This window comes from Elephas maximus, chromosome 27 (assembly GCF_024166365.1).
Source record: "Elephas maximus indicus isolate mEleMax1 chromosome 27, mEleMax1 primary haplotype, whole genome shotgun sequence".
Taxonomy (NCBI): domain Eukaryota; kingdom Metazoa; phylum Chordata; class Mammalia; order Proboscidea; family Elephantidae; genus Elephas; species Elephas maximus.
In genome coordinates this window covers 26,284,684-26,301,295 of record NC_064845.1, presented here as the reverse complement: position 1 = coordinate 26,301,295, position 16,612 = coordinate 26,284,684, and the positions used below count along the sequence as shown (strand labels likewise).

Genomic DNA, 16,612 nt, shown 5'->3' with positions numbered 1-16,612 from the left:
CAGGAGTCAAAAACTCCCAAGTGATAAATCAGAAAGGCACAGAGTATCTGGAAACCAAATCGGAGAGGAAAAGAGGGGAGCCACTTAGCACGCATGTCATCTCCAACAAAGCAAAGGGAATTTGAAAGTGTCTTGGCGAAATTAGGAAGGAGTACTTATTGAGCAAGGAATGGTAAATGGAAATGAACACTTACATAAAAATTTTTTTTTACGTACTCGTTATTAATTTAAGATGAGCTACTATCAGCATCTTCATTTAATGAGCAATTTTAAGTATTTTTAATAAAGATTAAACTACTACTTGAAACTTCCATATTCCACCTCACAGCTCTCTTCCACCTTAAGGCTTTTAACTCCTCAATCAAGAATTCTCCCATCCTGGGGATTTTCCAGAATCTTCTGTAGACTAGAGCGTTATTAGTATTCTTTGTAGCATGGGCTTCTTTCACAGCCTGTTGAAGCCAAGAACTCCATCCTCAGAATAATGTTAATATTATTATTAAAAAGGAAGCCATGTCGAGAAATTAGAACCCTGTGCATTGCTGGTGGGATTGTAAAATGGCAGTCACTGTGGAAAACTGTTTAGCAATTTCTCAAAACGTTGAACACAGAAGTACCATATGACCCAGCAATTCCACTCCCAGGTATATACCTAAAATATCTGAAAGTAGGCACTCAAACAGATACTTCTACACAAATTTTCATGGCAGCTTATTCACAACAGCCAAAATGTAGAAACTACCCAAGAGTCCATCAACAGATGATAAACAAAACATGGAATATGCACACAATGGCCTATTATTCAGCCACTAGGAAAAATGAAGTTCAGATACATGCTACCACATGGATGAACCCTGAAAACATTAGCCCTTTGGGAGTTCGTGAACCTCAGTTTAAGAACAAGTGATTGGGGAAGGACTCTTCTAGGATGGTGAAGGTTTTTTTCTTACAGGAAATGGTGTGCAGCAAAGTTTTTAAAAACCCGAAGATGCACAGTAAAAAATCCTGCTCAGGATCAGTCAGGGAAGAAAAGAATGAGCTGCAAAGAGAAGCCTAACCTTGACTTTCTCCCAAAACTCAACACTATTCATGCCATGCCTTCAAAATCCTATATTAAGGAATTCCCAAGAGATCTCTTTGGCCCCAGCCTCTATGTCCTGATGGCAGGTGAAGGGAGGCAGCACTGAGAAATGGAAGACCCAGATGAGATCCAAGCTTCAGTCTCAGACCCCTTGTTTTCTGCCACTAACTAGCTCTGTTAGCTTAGTCAGGTCACCTAGTTTCTGAATTGAAACTTCCTGTCTATAAAATGAAAAGTTTGAATTAAACCATCTCTGGGATTCTTTCTAGCTATGACTTTGTGATTCTAAGATAATGCATAACTATCTGGGAAGTAATGTTAATGTGTCAAAAGCGCAAAGCCACCACGTGGGGCACAGCTAGCTGCTGGGCTCTGAGGGCACCTGCTTTCTGGGCGTGGAGTGTCCTTCCCAGGACTGTTATACACTTCCCTGAGGTTCCATGGACAGACTAACTTCCCTGGAGCTGCAATGGAGGAGCCCAAGTCAGATCTCAGTACTGAGCTCCCTCTGAGTCAAGAGACTTTTTCATACTTGGGGAAACTCCTTCCTGAGAAGCTGGTTCTGTCCCTCTCACTGTCCCCAGCAGCGGAGGCAGTAGACGATCTGCTGCTCCCAGGAGATGCTGCAGACTGCCTAGAAAGCCAAGCTGGGGCTCAAGGAATATCAGCAGCCCCTGCACCAGCCACACTTACACCAGCCACCTCCTGGACACTCTCATCCTCTGTCCCTTCCCAGAAGACCTACTGCAGCAACTGTGGTTTCCGTCTTGGCTTCCTGCATTCTGGGACATCCAAGTCTGTCACCTGCATGTACTCCCCTGGCCTTAACAAGCTGTTTTGCCAGCTGGCAAAGACCTGTCCAGTGCAGCCGTAGCTCAGCTCACCACCCCACCCCAGCACCTGTGTTCACACCATGGCCATCTACCAGACGTCAGCATATGACAGAGGTCGTGCAGCACTGCCCCCACCTTGAGTGCTGCTCCGACTATAGCGATGGCCTGGCCGCTCCTCAGCATCTTATCCAGGTGGGAGGAATCCTGCGTGCTGATATTTGTAGGACACCATCACTCTTCGACATAGTGTGGGGTACCCTATGAGCTACCTCAGGTCGGTTCTGACTACCACCATCCACTTCAACTTCATGTGTAGCAGCTCCTGCGTGGGGGCGGGAAACCCATCCTCACCATCATCACACTGGAAGACTCCAATGGTAATCTGCTAGGACACAACAGTTTCGAGGTGCATATTTGTACTGTTCTGGGAGAGACAGACGTACAGAGGAAGAAAATTTCCACAACAAGTGGGAGCCACCCTCTGAGAGGATCACTAAGTAAGCACTGCACACCAGCACCAGCTCCTCTACCGAGCCAAAGAAGAAGCCAGTGGATGAAAAATATTTCACCCTTAAGATCCGTGGGCATGAATGCTTCAAGATGTTCCTAGAGTTGAATGAGGCATTGGAGCTGAAGGATGCCCAGGCTGGGAAGCAGCCAGAGGGGAGCAGGGCTCAATGCAGCCTTCCAAACTCTAAGAAAAGGGAATCTACCACCCACTGTAAAAAACTAATGTTCAAGAGAGAGGGGCCTGACTCAGACTGACGTCCTTCACTTCCTGTCCCCCATTTACACACCCTGCCCCTGCCCTCCTTTCCTACCATTTTGAAATTCACATGCTTGAACCCCTACTTGATACAGGTGTGTCTCGAAAACACTCAAGAACTCTTCACTTACCTTGGCATGGGCCTCCACTAAAGAAGCTGGCCTACACTGGTGTTCTGGGGGGGCATGAGGGAGCTGGGACAATCCAGCTTAGATTGTAAGGTTTTTACTATAAGGAATACTTGGAAGAGATAGGATGGCGTTCCTGCACGTAAGAATTAGATTTTAAGAGCAGTCATAGAACTTACCATACCTGGGTTGGAAGCCTAGACCAGTAACAGACTAGCCAGGGGAACTATCTCAAGGTGTTTCATTTCTCCTGACAGCAACGTGTATGTCTATAAAATGCTGATACCTACCACCTACCTCGTGGGGTTTGCTGTGAGGTTAATGAAATGATATATGTATGACTCAAAGATCCTGTAGGGCTGGAAGTCACCAGGCTGCCTGGCCTTAAAACCTTCTTAGATTACATGGCATCTGGGACTTGGCCTCTGGGGAGTGCTGGTCCCCTGTCCCTGTCGGTTGATGGATTGACTGGGCAGCTGGTTAAGGGGAAGGAATTTCCTAGTTCCTTTTCTGCTGGCCTAGCCACGTCCTGTCTAGCCTCTAGGTAAACCTCAGCACCTAAAAGGAAACCTCACCCCATCCCACTCCCTGAAGGATTCCAGCTTTTACATGGAATCCGTACCTACCACCACGTCTAACTGCAACCAGACACTCAGAGCCTCATTTATTTTGCACTTTGGAAAGCACATTTGCATTCTTTGCCTACATCCCTTCTCCCCTCCCCTTTTTATATCCCATTTTTATATCTGTTTCTTATTTTACAATAAAACTTTGCTAATAAAAAAATATTAATGAGACTTTAAATTTCTTCTCACACTATGTCATGGATTGAATTATGTCCCCCAAAAATGTGTGTAACAGGAGGCGGAGCCAAGATGGCAGAATATACAGACACTTCCGGAGAGCCCTCTTTAAAACAAAGACCCGAAAAAACAAGAGAAACAAGTATATTTATGACAAGCTAGGAGACCTGAGCATCAAACACAACGTTAGAAAATGAACTGAGGGGCAGGCGGAGGAAGAGATGGTTCAGAAGTGGAGAGGAGTTACCAGACCTGAATCGTGGGGAGCCCTCAGGTACCATTCCCAGAGTGGCGGCAGCGGGCTTGCACTAGCGTTCAGACACAGTTTCCTCAGGGAGAAGCAGCCAGCCACACAGCCTACTCACACCTCCAGAACCAGAGAAGAACGGAGTTCTTGGCGAAAGCTAAGTACTTGCATATATTGTACCAAGGCCCCCCGCACCCCACCCCCGCCAGCTAGCTTCAGCGGCTGAATTCCCTGGGCCTTAGATTGGCACTGTTGAGCACCTATAGCCATCTTCCCAACCTTGGAGAAGGAAAAAATTTGTAACTGGGGGAAAAGATAATTTGCCAGCTCTACTAATGGGCAGAGCTCAGGACATAAGTGGTTCCTGGCCAGGAATAAATGCTCTGTGGAACTCTGAGCACCTTTCCCTTCTGCATGGACCTGTGTAGGCCTATTTCAGGAGAATAGGCCCTTGTTGCCAGACTCCAACCGTTTCAGCTGTGCGCTGGAGAGGTGGGTGTTTGTTGTTTGACATTGCTTTGCCTATTAAACAGGGCCCTCACCTACCCATATCTGGGGCCTAAAGACTGGTAACCACACTCAGGTCACCCAGCCATCTGTGACAGTTGTCCAAGGATAACTGGTGCCTCCCAGTCCTTACAACTAAAAACACTGGGTGCCCATGGTCCGTCTGAAGAACCCACCCACCTGCACGCACTAGGGAACGGGGACGCGCTTTCCTCAGAGACACTCGTGGGTCGGTTCTCAGCCCCCTACCCTGTTCAGACCGTGATCCCCTGCTGCAATCAGATACTGGTACATACACCAGTCACCCTGGCCCTCTAAGACTGTAGGACAGAGCCGTACCACACACTTGATGATCAGCTAAGACACCTTAGCTGAATTCATTCAAGAAAAGTCAGGGGACTCCTAGACTGATATACCTGATAACGGCTCTAGCCATCTGGGAAAGGACATCAGAGCTCCAAAGCTGAAAATAATCCAGCCAGCTCACTCAAGCAACCCATTTGAGCATATCAAAACAAAACAAAACAAGAAGCTACGACACAGTAAGCAAGTATAAATTAATACAATAACTTACTGATGGCTGAGAGACAACAGTCAATATCAAATCACATAAAGAAACAGACTATGATCACCTCAGCAAGCTCTCGAAACAAAGAATCTAGGAATCTCCTAGATGAAAGTGCATTGCTGGAATTACCAGAGGCAGAATCCAAAAGATTAATATACAGAACCATTCAAGACATCCGGAAGGAAATGAGGCAATATGCAGAACAAGCCAAGGAACACACAAATAAAGCAATTGAAGAAATTAAAAAGATTATTCAGGAACATAATGAAAAATTTAAAAAGCTGGAAAACTTCATAGACAGCAATCAGAAATTCAGAAGATTAACAATAAAATTACAGAAGGAGACAACTCAATAGAAAGTCAGAGGAGCAGAATTGAACAAGTACAAGCCAGATTTCTGAACTTGAAGATAAATCACTTGGCACTAATATACTTGAAGAAAAATCAGATAAAAGAATTAAAACAAATGTAGAAACCTTAAGAATCATGTGGGACTCTATCAAGAGAAAAAAACCTACGAGTGATTGGAGTACCAGAACAGGGAAGGATAACGGAAAATACAGAGGAAATTTTAAGATTTGTTGGCAGAAAATTTCCCTGATATTGTGAAAGATGAGTATACCTAACCATGATGCTCATCTAACTCCACATAAAGTAGATGTTAAAAGAAAGTCACCAAGACATATTATAATCAAACTTGCCAAAACCAAAGATAAAGACAAAATTTTTAGAGCAGTGAGGAATAAACAAAAAGTCACCTACAAAGGAGTGCCAATAAGAATAAGCTCAGACTTTTATTTTTTTTACTAGGCAGAAACCATGCAGGCAAGAAGGTGATGAGATGACTTATTTAAAAAACGGAAGGAAAAAAATCCCCAGCCAAGAATCCTATATCCTGCAAAACTGTCTCTCAAATATGAAGGTGAAATTAGGACATTTCCAGATAAACAGAAGTTTAGGGAATTCGTAAAAACCAAACCAAAACTACAAGAAATACCAAAGGGAGTTCTTTGGTTAGAAAAACAATAATATCAGGTATCAACCCAAGACTGGAACACTGGGCAGAGCAACCAGAAGTCAACCCAGACAGGGAAATTAAAAAAAACAGAGATTAAAAAAAAAAAAGGGCTCAAAACAGGGTAACAGTCATGTTATTATACAGAAGAAGACAACATTTAAATAATAAAGAGGGACTAAGAAACGTAATAACAGATCTTCAATTGGGAGAGGAAGATAAGGTGATACAAAAAAATAAAAGCTTTAAATTTAGAAAAATAGGAGTAAATAACAAGGTAACCACAAAGCAGAGAAACTATCCTGCTCATCAAAATAAATACAAGAAAAAAAGAGACTTAGCAAAAACAAAACTAACAAGAGCAAATACGAGAAAAGAACAATATATAATCCACTCAGCACATAAAATTAAGTGGGAAAAAGAAACTGTCAACAACACACACAAAAAAAGACATCAAAATGATAACACTAAATTCATACCTATCCATAATTACCCTGAATGGAAATGGACTAAATGCACCAATAAAGAGATAAAGAGTAGCAGAATGGATTAAAAAACAAGATCTGTCTATATGCTGCCTACAAGAGACACACCAGAGATTTGGACACACAAACTAAACCTCATGGGATGGAAAAAATGTATCAAGCAAACAATAATCATAAAAAGAGCTGGAGTGGCAATATTAATTTCCCACAAAATTGACTTTACAGTTACATCCATCAAGAACGATAAGTAAGGACACTATATAATGATTAAAGGCATAATATGCCAAGAAGATATAACCATATTAAATTTTTATGCACCCAATGACAGGGCTGCAAGATACATAAAACAAACTATCAGCATTGAAAACTGAGATAGACACCTCCACAATTATACTAGGAGACTTCAACACTTCACTTTCGGTGCAGGACAGGACATCCAGAAAGAAGCTCAATAAAGACACCCAAGCCACTGCCGTCAAGTCGACTCCAGAATAAAGACACAGAAGATCTAAATGCCTCAATCAACAACTTGACCTTGTAGACATACACAGAATATTCCACCCAATAGCAGCCAAGTAAACTTTCCTTTCTAGTGCACATGGAACATTCTCTAGAATAGGCCACATATTAGGTCATAAAGCAAGCCTTAGCAGAATCCAAAACATTGAAATATTACAAAGCATTTTCTCTGACCATAAGGCCATAAAAGTGGAAATCAGTAAAAGAAAAAGCAGGGAAAAGAAATCAAACACTTGGAAACTGAACAATACCCTACTCAAAAAAGACCGGATTACAGAAGACATTAAGGATGGAATAAAGAAATTCATGGACTCCAATGAGAATGAAAACACTTCCTATCAGAACCTTTGGGACACAGCAAAAGCAGCGCTCAGGGGTCAATTTATATCAATAAATTCACACAAAGAAAAAGAAGAAAGGGTCAAAATCAAAGAATTTTACCTACAACTTGAACAAATAGAAAGAGAGCAACAAAAGAAACCCACAGGCACCAGAAGAAAACAACTAATAAAAATTAGAGCAGAACTAAATGAAATAGAAAACAGAAAAACAATTGAAAGAATTAACAAGACTAAAAGACGGATCTTTGAAAAAAGAAACAAAATTGATAAACCCTTGGCCAAACTGACAAAAGAAAAACAGGAGAGGAGGCAAAAAACCCGAATAAGAATTGAGATGAGCGATATTACAACAGATCCAACTGATATTAAAAGAATGATATCAGATTACTACAAAAAAACGTACTCTAAGAAATTTGAAAACCTAAAAAAAAAATGGATGATTTCCTAGAAACACACTGCCTACCTGAACTCACACAAACAGAGGTAGAATTATAACAAAAGAAGAGATTGAAAAGGTAATCAAAAAACTCCCAACAAAAAAAAAGCCCTGACCAAGACACCTTCACCGCGGAGTTCTACCAAACTTTCAGAGAAGAGTTAAGACCACTACTACTAAAGGTATTTCAGAGCATAGAAAAGGAAGGAATACTCTAAAACTCATTCTATGAAGCCAGCATATCCCTGATACCAAAACCAGCTAAAGACACCACAAAAAAAGAAAATTATACACCTCTATCCCTCATGAACTTAGATGCAAATCCTCAACAAAATTCTAGCCAAGAGAATTCAACAACATATCAAAAAAATAATTCACCATGACCAACCGGGATTCATACCAGGTATGCACGGATGGTTCAACATTAGAAAAACAATGTAATCCATCACATAAATAAAACAAAAGACAAAAATCACATGATTTTATCATTTGATGCAGAAAAGACACTTGACAAAGTTCAACACCCATTCATGATAAAAGCTCCCAGCAAAATAGAAATAGAAGGAAAATTTCTCAATATAAAAAAGAGCCTTTATACAAAGCCAACAGCCAACATCATCCTAAATGGAGAGATTCTGAAAGCATTCCCCTTGCAGTTGTGAAGCAGACAAGGATGACCTTCATCACCACCACTCTTGTTCAACACTGTGCTGGAGGTCCTAGCCAGTGCAATTAGGCTAGACAAAGAAATAAAGGTCATCCAGATTGGCAAGGAAGAAGTAAAATTCTGTCTATTGGCAGATGACATGAACTTATACACAGAAAACCCTAAGGAATCCTCAAGAAAACTACTGAAACTAACGGAAGAGTTCAGCAGAGGATCAGGACACAAGATAAACATACAAAAATCCGTTCGATTCCTCCACACCAACAAAAAAAACACACTGAAGAGGAAATCACAGAATCAATACCATTTACAGTAGCCCCCAAGAAGATAAAATACTTAGGAATGAATCTTACCAGAGATGTAAAAGACTTATACAAAAAAAAACTACACTACACTTCTTCAGGAAACCAAAACAGACCCACATAAGTGCAAAAACATACCTTGCTCATGGATAGGAAGACTTAACATTATAAAAATGTCTATTCTACCAAAAGCGATCTATACATTAAATGCAATTCTGATTCAAATCCCAACGACATTCTTTAATGAGATGGAGAAATAAATCACCACTTTCATATGGAAGGGAAAGAGGCCATGGATAAGTACAGCATTATTGAAAAAGAAGAACAAAGTGGGAGGCCTTACTATACCTGATTTTAGAACCTATTATACCACCACATTACTCAAAACAGCCTGGTACTGGTACAACAACAGATACATAGACCAATGGAACAGAATTGAGAATCTAGACATAAATCCATCCACATATGAGCAGTTGATATTTGACAAAGGTCCCAGAACAGTTAAATGGGGAAAAGACAGTCTTTTTAACAAATGGTGCTGGCATAACTAGATATCCATCTGCAAAAAAATGAAACAAGACCCATACCTCACACCACGCACAAAAACGAGCGCAAAATGGATCAAGGACCTAAATATAAAATGTAAAATGATAAAGATCATGGAAGAAAAAATAGGGACAACGTTAGGAGCCCTAATACATGGCATAAACACTACACAAAACATTACTAAAAATGCAGAAGAAAAACTAGAAAACCGGGAGCTCCTAAAAATCAAACACCCTTGCTCATCCAAATGCTTCACCAGAAGAGTAAAAAGACTACCTACAGACTGGGAAAAAGTTTTTAGCTATGACATTTCCAATCAGCGTCTGATCTCTAAAATCTACATGATACTGTGAAAACTCAAGCACAAAAAGACAAATAACCCAATTAAAAAATGGACAAAAGGTATGAATAGACACATCACTAAAGAAGACATTCAGGTAGCTAACAGATACATGAGGAAATGTTCACGATCATTAGCATTAGAGAAATGCAGATCAAAACTACAATGAGGGAGGGGGCCAAGATGGCTGACTAGGTACACGCTACCTCAGATCCCCTTGCAACAAAGACTCGGAAAAACAAGTGAATCGATCACATACATGACAATCTACGAACCCTGACCAACAAACAAAGATTTAAAGAGTTGACCTGAGTGACAGAGACCCAGAACGAACACCTACGGGGAAGCAGCAACTGTTCTCGGAGCCTGGAGCCAGCGTCCCAGCCGAGGAACCTTGGCGTGGGGTTTTTGACCGCGTGCACGGGAGCTGAGCACTGCATCCTGTGACGGCGCAAACACGGGGCACAGCCCTACCCCTCTGAACTGACCTCGGGAGGGGGCCCAGCCAGTCTACGTGGGCGGCGCGGCGACACAGCTGGCAGGAGGAGAAGTCGCCAGGAGGCAGTGACTGGTATTGGAGCTGGGAGTGCAGCGTCCCAGCCGGGGAACCTTGGCGCCGGGCTTTGGACTGGGCACAGGGGAGCTGAGCTCGACATCCTGTGACGGTCCGCGCGGACGGCGCGGCGATGCGGCTGGTGCGAGGAGAAGTCACCAGGAGGCAGCGACTGTTTTTGGAGCCAGGAGTGCAGCATCCCAGCTGGGGAACCTTGACGCTGGGCTTTGGACTGACAGCAGAGGAACTGACCCTGGCTTTTGAGACAGCGCAAGCAGGGGCCGCGGGCCTGACCCTTGGGAGCAATTTCTACCCAGCCAGTGCGCACAGGCGATGCGCCCCTCAGGAATCTCAGATAAAATAGCCATCCCAAGCAAGATAAGTAACTTTGTCTATATTACGGGGTGCTACTCTCTCCTGTTTTTCTAAACCCTCCCCTCCCCTTCCCAGGCAACTTCATTAACAATGGAATTTCCTGAGTCAGAGGGAGAACTGCTCAGCAGTTTTTCTTTTCCTTTTATTGGTCTTTTCCTAACCCATTCTTCTGGCCTGAGAGAAGCAACCACAAAAAACCCAGGGACCAAAGATCCTTCCCTAATTGGACTAAAAACACAGAACCAGCTCCAGCCAAGCATATGTAATCCACAGTCTGGGGCTTTCATCCCTACAGGGAAAAAGGTGGCTATTACAATGCAAAGGCATTTCTGATAGGGATCTGACTGCATTTGTTTTAGCGGATTTACTGGAAAGACAAGTTTCCCAGGTCTGATACCTCTGCGCATTCAACAGAGCCCTCACTGACCCACAACAGGGAACTGAGGGCTGAAGATTCCCCCAGACCACCTAGCCTCCTGCCTTAGGGGTCTAAGGAGGGTGACACCTACAAATCTGTAGAGGTACTTGCATTGGGGGCCTAAGGTACAGCTGCAGAGCCCACCCACCAAGGTGCTTTAAGAATAGAGACACGCCTACCTCACTGGCACTTGGGGGAAGCCTGTCAGCATCCTGCCCCCCCCCGGAGTATGAACCCCAGCTGCTACTAGATTCCGGTGCACACAACTATCACCACTACTTCTCAAGGTGAATAGGTGACAGTGTGCATCACACGCTTGATGACCCAAAATCAGATTCTACTCAAGAATGGTGAATGGACTCAGGCATGTATATCTGGTAACAGCCCAAACCAGCTGGTAATAGGTCATAAGTAAGTCAAGGGCTACAACAATCAAGACAGCACAATCTAGTAGCCCATCCACGTATATTGAAAGAAAACAAAACAAGATAAAACTCAGTGAGCAAATACAGAATTAATCACTACAATATCTTAGTGATGGCTTGGAGACAGCAGTTGATATCAAACCACATAAAGAAGCAGACCATGACTGCTTCTACAACCCTCCAAACTAAAGAATCAAAATCTTTCCCAAATGAAGATACAATCCTGGAATTATCAGATACAGAATATAAAAAAACTAATTTACAGAATGCTTCAAGACATCAGAAATGAAATAAGGCAAACTGCAGAAAAAGCCAAGGAACACACGGATAAAACTGTTGAAGAACTCAAAAAGATTATTCAAGAACATAGTGGAAAAATTAATAAGTTGCAAGAATCCATAGAGAGACAGCATTCAGAAATCCAAAAGATTAAGAATAAAATTACAGAATTAGACAACGCAATAGGAAGTCAGAGGAGCAGACTCGAGCAATTAGAACGCAGAGTGGGAAATCTGGAGGACCAGGGAATTAACACCAATATAGCTGAAAAAAAATCAGAAAAAAGAATTAAAAAAAAAATGAAGAAACCCTAAGAATCATGTGGGACTCTATCAAGAAGGATAACTTGCGTGTGATTGGAGTCCCAGAACAGGGAGGGACAACAGAAAACACAGAGAGAATAGTTGAAGATCTGCTGACAGAAAACTTCCCTGACATCATGAAAGACGAAAGGATATCTATCTAAGATGCTCATCGAACCCCATTTAAGATTGATCCCAAAAGAAAAACACCAAGACATATTATCATTAAACTTGCCAAAACCAAAGATAAAGAGAAAATTTTAAAAGCAGCCAGGGATAAAAGAAAGGTCTCCTACAAGAGAGAATCAATAAGAATAAGCTCAGACTACTCAGAAGAAACCATGCAGGCAAGAAGGCAATGGGATGACATATACAGAGCACTGAAGGAGAAAAACTGCCAGCCAAGGATCATACATCCAGCAAAACTCTCTCTGAAATATGAAGGCGAAATTAAGATATTTACAGATAAACACAAGCTTAGAGAATTGGCAAAAACCAAACCAAAGCTACAAGAAATACTAAAAGAAATTGTTTGGTCAGAAAACCAATAATATCAGATACCAGCACAACACAAGGTCACAGAACAGAACATCCTGATATCAACCCAAATAGGGAAATCACAAAAACAAATTAAGACTAATTAAAAAAAAATGCTCAAAACAGGGAATCATTGAAGTCAGTATTTAAAAGATCACAATAATCAAAAAGAGGGATTAAATACAGGTGGCAAAGAACTGCCATATGCAGAGGGAGAAAAAGCGATATAGGACAATACAATTTAGGTTTTTACTTAGGAAAAAAGGGGTAAATATTAAGGTAACCACAAAGAGGTATAACAACTCCATAACTCAAAATAAAAACCAAGAAACACGTAACGACTCAACAAACATAAAGTCAACTACTATGAAAATGAGGAACACGCAAATTACAAAGAAAAACGTCTCAGCACAAAAAAGTAAGTGGAAGAATGAAACTGTCAACAACACACATAAAAAGGCATGAAAATGACAACTCTAAACACATACTTATCTATAATTACGCTGAAGGTAAATGACTAAATGCACCAGTAAAGAGACAGAGAGTCTCAGACAGGATAAAGGAACATGATCCGTCTATCTGCTGCCTACAAGAAACACACCTTAGACTTAGAGACACAAACAAACTAAAACTCAAACGATGGAATAAAATATATCAAGGAAACAATAAGCAAATAGAGCAGGAATAGCAATATTAATTTCTGACAAAATAGACTTTAAACTTAAATCCACTACAAAGGATAGAGAAGGACACTACATAATGATAAAAGGGACAATTGATCAGGAAGATATAACCATATTAAATATTTATGCACCCAATGACAGGGCTGCAAGATACATAAAACAAACTTTAACAGAACTGAAAAGTGAGATAGACACCTCCACAATTATAGCAGGAGACTTCAACACACCACTTTCGGGGAAGGACAGGACATCCAGTAAGAAGCTCCAAAGAGACACGGAAGACCTAATTACTACAATCACCCAACTTGACCTCATTGACTTATACAGAACTCTCCACTCAACTGCTGCAAAGTATACTTTTTTTTCTAACGCACATGGAATATCCTCTAGAATAGACCACATATTAGGTCATAAAACAAACCTTTGCAGAATCCAAAACATCAAAATAATACAAAGCATCTTCTCAGACCACAAGGAAATAAAAGTGGAAATCAATAACAGAAAAATTAGGGAAAAGAAATCAAATACTTGGAAACTGAACAATACCCTACTGAAAAAAGACTGGGTTATAGAAGACATTAAGGAGTGAATAAGGAAATTCATAGAATGCAACGAGAATGAAAACACTTCCTATCAAAACCTCTGGGACACAGCAAAAGCAGTGCTCAGAGGTGAATTTATATCGATAAATGCACACATACAAAAAGAAGAAAGAGCCAAAATCAGAGAACTGTCCCTACAACTTGAACAAATACAAAGTGAGCAACAAAAGAATCCATCAGGCACCAGAAGAAAACAAATAATAAAAATTAGAGCTGAACTAAATGAATTAGAGAACAGAAAAACAATTGAAAGAATTAACAAAAACAAAAGCTGGTGCTTTGAAAAAATTAACAAAATTGAAAAACCATTGGCCAGACTGACTAAAGAAATACAGGAAAGGAAACAAATAACCCGAATAAGAAACGAGTGGGGCCACATCACAACAGACCCATATGAAATTAAAAAAATCATATCAGATTATTATGAAAAACTGTACTCTAACAAATTTGCAAACCTAAAAGAAATGGATGAATTCCTGGAAAAACACTACCTACCTAAACTAACACAATCAGAAGTAGAACAACTAAATAGTCCCATAACAAAAAAAGAGATTGAAACGGTAATCAAAAAACTCCCAACAAAAAAAAAAAAAAACCCTGGCCCGGACGGCTTTACTGCAGAGTTCTACCAAACTTTCAGAGAAGAGTTAACACCACTACTACTAAAGGTACTTCAAAGCATAGAAAATGACAGAATACTACCTAACTCATTCTATGAAGCCACCATTTCCCTGATACCAAAACCAGGTAAACAAACACATCACAAAAAAAGAAAATTACAGACCTATATCCCTCATGAACATAGATGCAAAAATCCTCAGCAAAATTCTAGCCAATACAATTCAACAACATATCAAAAAAATAATCCACCACGACCAAGTGGGATTTATACCAGGGCTGGTTTAATATTAGAAAAACCATTAATGTAATCCACCATATAAATAAAACAAAGGACAAAAACCACATGATCTCATCAATTGATGCAGAAAAGGCATTTCACAAAGTCCAATACCCATTTATGATAAAAACTCTCACCAAAATAGGAATTGAAGGAAAATTCCTCAACATAATAAAGGGCATCTATTTTTTTTATACAAAGCCAACAGCCAACATCACTCTAAATGGAGAGAGCCTGAAAGCATTTCCCTTGAGAACGGGAACCAGACAAGGATGCCCTTTATCACTGCTCTTATTCAACGTTGTGCTATAGGTCCTAGCCAGAGCAATTGGGCTAGACAAAGAAATAAAGGGCATCCGGATTGGCAAGGAGGAAGTCAAATTATCTCTATTTGCAGATGACATGATCTTATACACAGAGAACCCTAAGGAATCCTCCAGAAAAATACTGAAACTAATAGAAGAGTTTGGCAGACTCTCAGGTTATAAGATATACAAAAACCACTTGGATTCCTCTACATCAACAAAAAGAACATCGAAGAGGAAATCACCAAATCAATACCATTCACAGTAGCCCCCAAGAAGATAAAATACTTAGGAATAAATCTCACCAAAGATGTAAAAGACCTATACAAAGAAAACTACAAAGTACTAGTACAAGAAACTAAAAAGGGCCTAATTAAGTGGAAAAACATGCCTTGCTCATGGGTAGGAAGACTTAACATAGTAAAAATGTCTATTCGACCAAAAGCCATCTATACATACAACGCACTTCCGATCCAAATTCCAATGACATTTCTTAATGTGATGGAGAAATAAATCACCAACTTCATATGGAAGGGAAAGAAGCCTCGGATAAGCAAAGCATTACTGAAAAAGAAGAAGAAAGTGAGAGGCCTCACTCTACCTGATTTCAGAACCTATTATACAGCCACAGTAGTCAAAACAGCCTGGTACTGGTACAACAACAGGTACATAGACCAATGGGACAGAATTGAGAACCCAGATATAAATCCATCCACATATGAGCAGCTGATATTTGACAAAGGCCCAGTGTCACTTAATTGGGGAAAAGACAGTCTTTTTAACAAATGGTGCTGGCATAACTGGAGATCCATTTGCAAAAAAATGAAACAGGACCCATACCTCACACCATGCACAAAAACTAACTCCAAGTGGATCAAAGACCTAAACATAAAGACTAAAACGATGAAGATCATGTACGAAAAAATAGGGACAACGTTAGGAGCCCTAAAACAAGGCATAAAAAGAATACAAAACATTACCAAAAATGATGAAGAGAAACCAGATAACTGGGAGCTCCTAAAAATCAAACACCTATGCTCATCTAAAGACTTCACCAAAAAGAGTAAAAAGACCACCTACAGACTGGGAAAGAATTTTCAGCTATGACATCCCGACCAGTGCCTGATCTCTAAAATCTATATGATTCTGTCAAAACTCAACCACAAAAAGACAAACAACCCAATCAAGAAGTGGGCAAAGGATATGAACACATACTTCACTAAAGATGATATTCAGGCAGCTAACAGATACATGAGAAAATGCTCTCAATCATTAGCCATTACAGAAATGCAAATTCAAACTACGATGAGAGTCCATCTCACTCCAATAAGGCTGGCATTAATCCAAAAGACACAACATAATAAATGCTGGAGAGGCTGTGGAGAGATTGGAACTCTTATACACTGCTGGTGGGAATGTAAAATGGTACAACCACTTTGGAAATCCATCTGGTGTTATCTTAAAAAGTTAGAAATAGAACTACCATACAACCCAGAAATCCCACTCCTCGGAATATACCCTAGAGAAATAAGAGCCTTCACACAAACAGATACAAGCACACCCATGTTTATTGCAGCTCTGTTTACAATAGCAAAAAGCTGGAAGCAACCAAGGTGTCCATCAACGGATGAATGGTTAAATAAATTGTGGT

The 16,612-nt window shown here is 40.6% G+C and overlaps 1 protein-coding gene, 1 long non-coding RNA gene and 1 pseudogene across 7 annotated transcripts in view; 2 read left to right on the top strand and 1 right to left on the bottom strand.

Moving 5' to 3' along the window:
* The window catches only part of LOC126068361 (uncharacterized), a 515,560-nt gene that overhangs the window by 71,725 nt on the left and 427,223 nt on the right, over window positions 1-16,612 (bottom strand). The window lies entirely within an intron of this gene.
* The window catches only part of LOC126068310 (ral guanine nucleotide dissociation stimulator-like), a 1,065,244-nt gene that overhangs the window by 720,732 nt on the left and 327,900 nt on the right, over window positions 1-16,612 (top strand). The window lies entirely within an intron of this gene.
* Window positions 1,551-2,679, top strand: LOC126068323 (cellular tumor antigen p53-like; annotated as a pseudogene).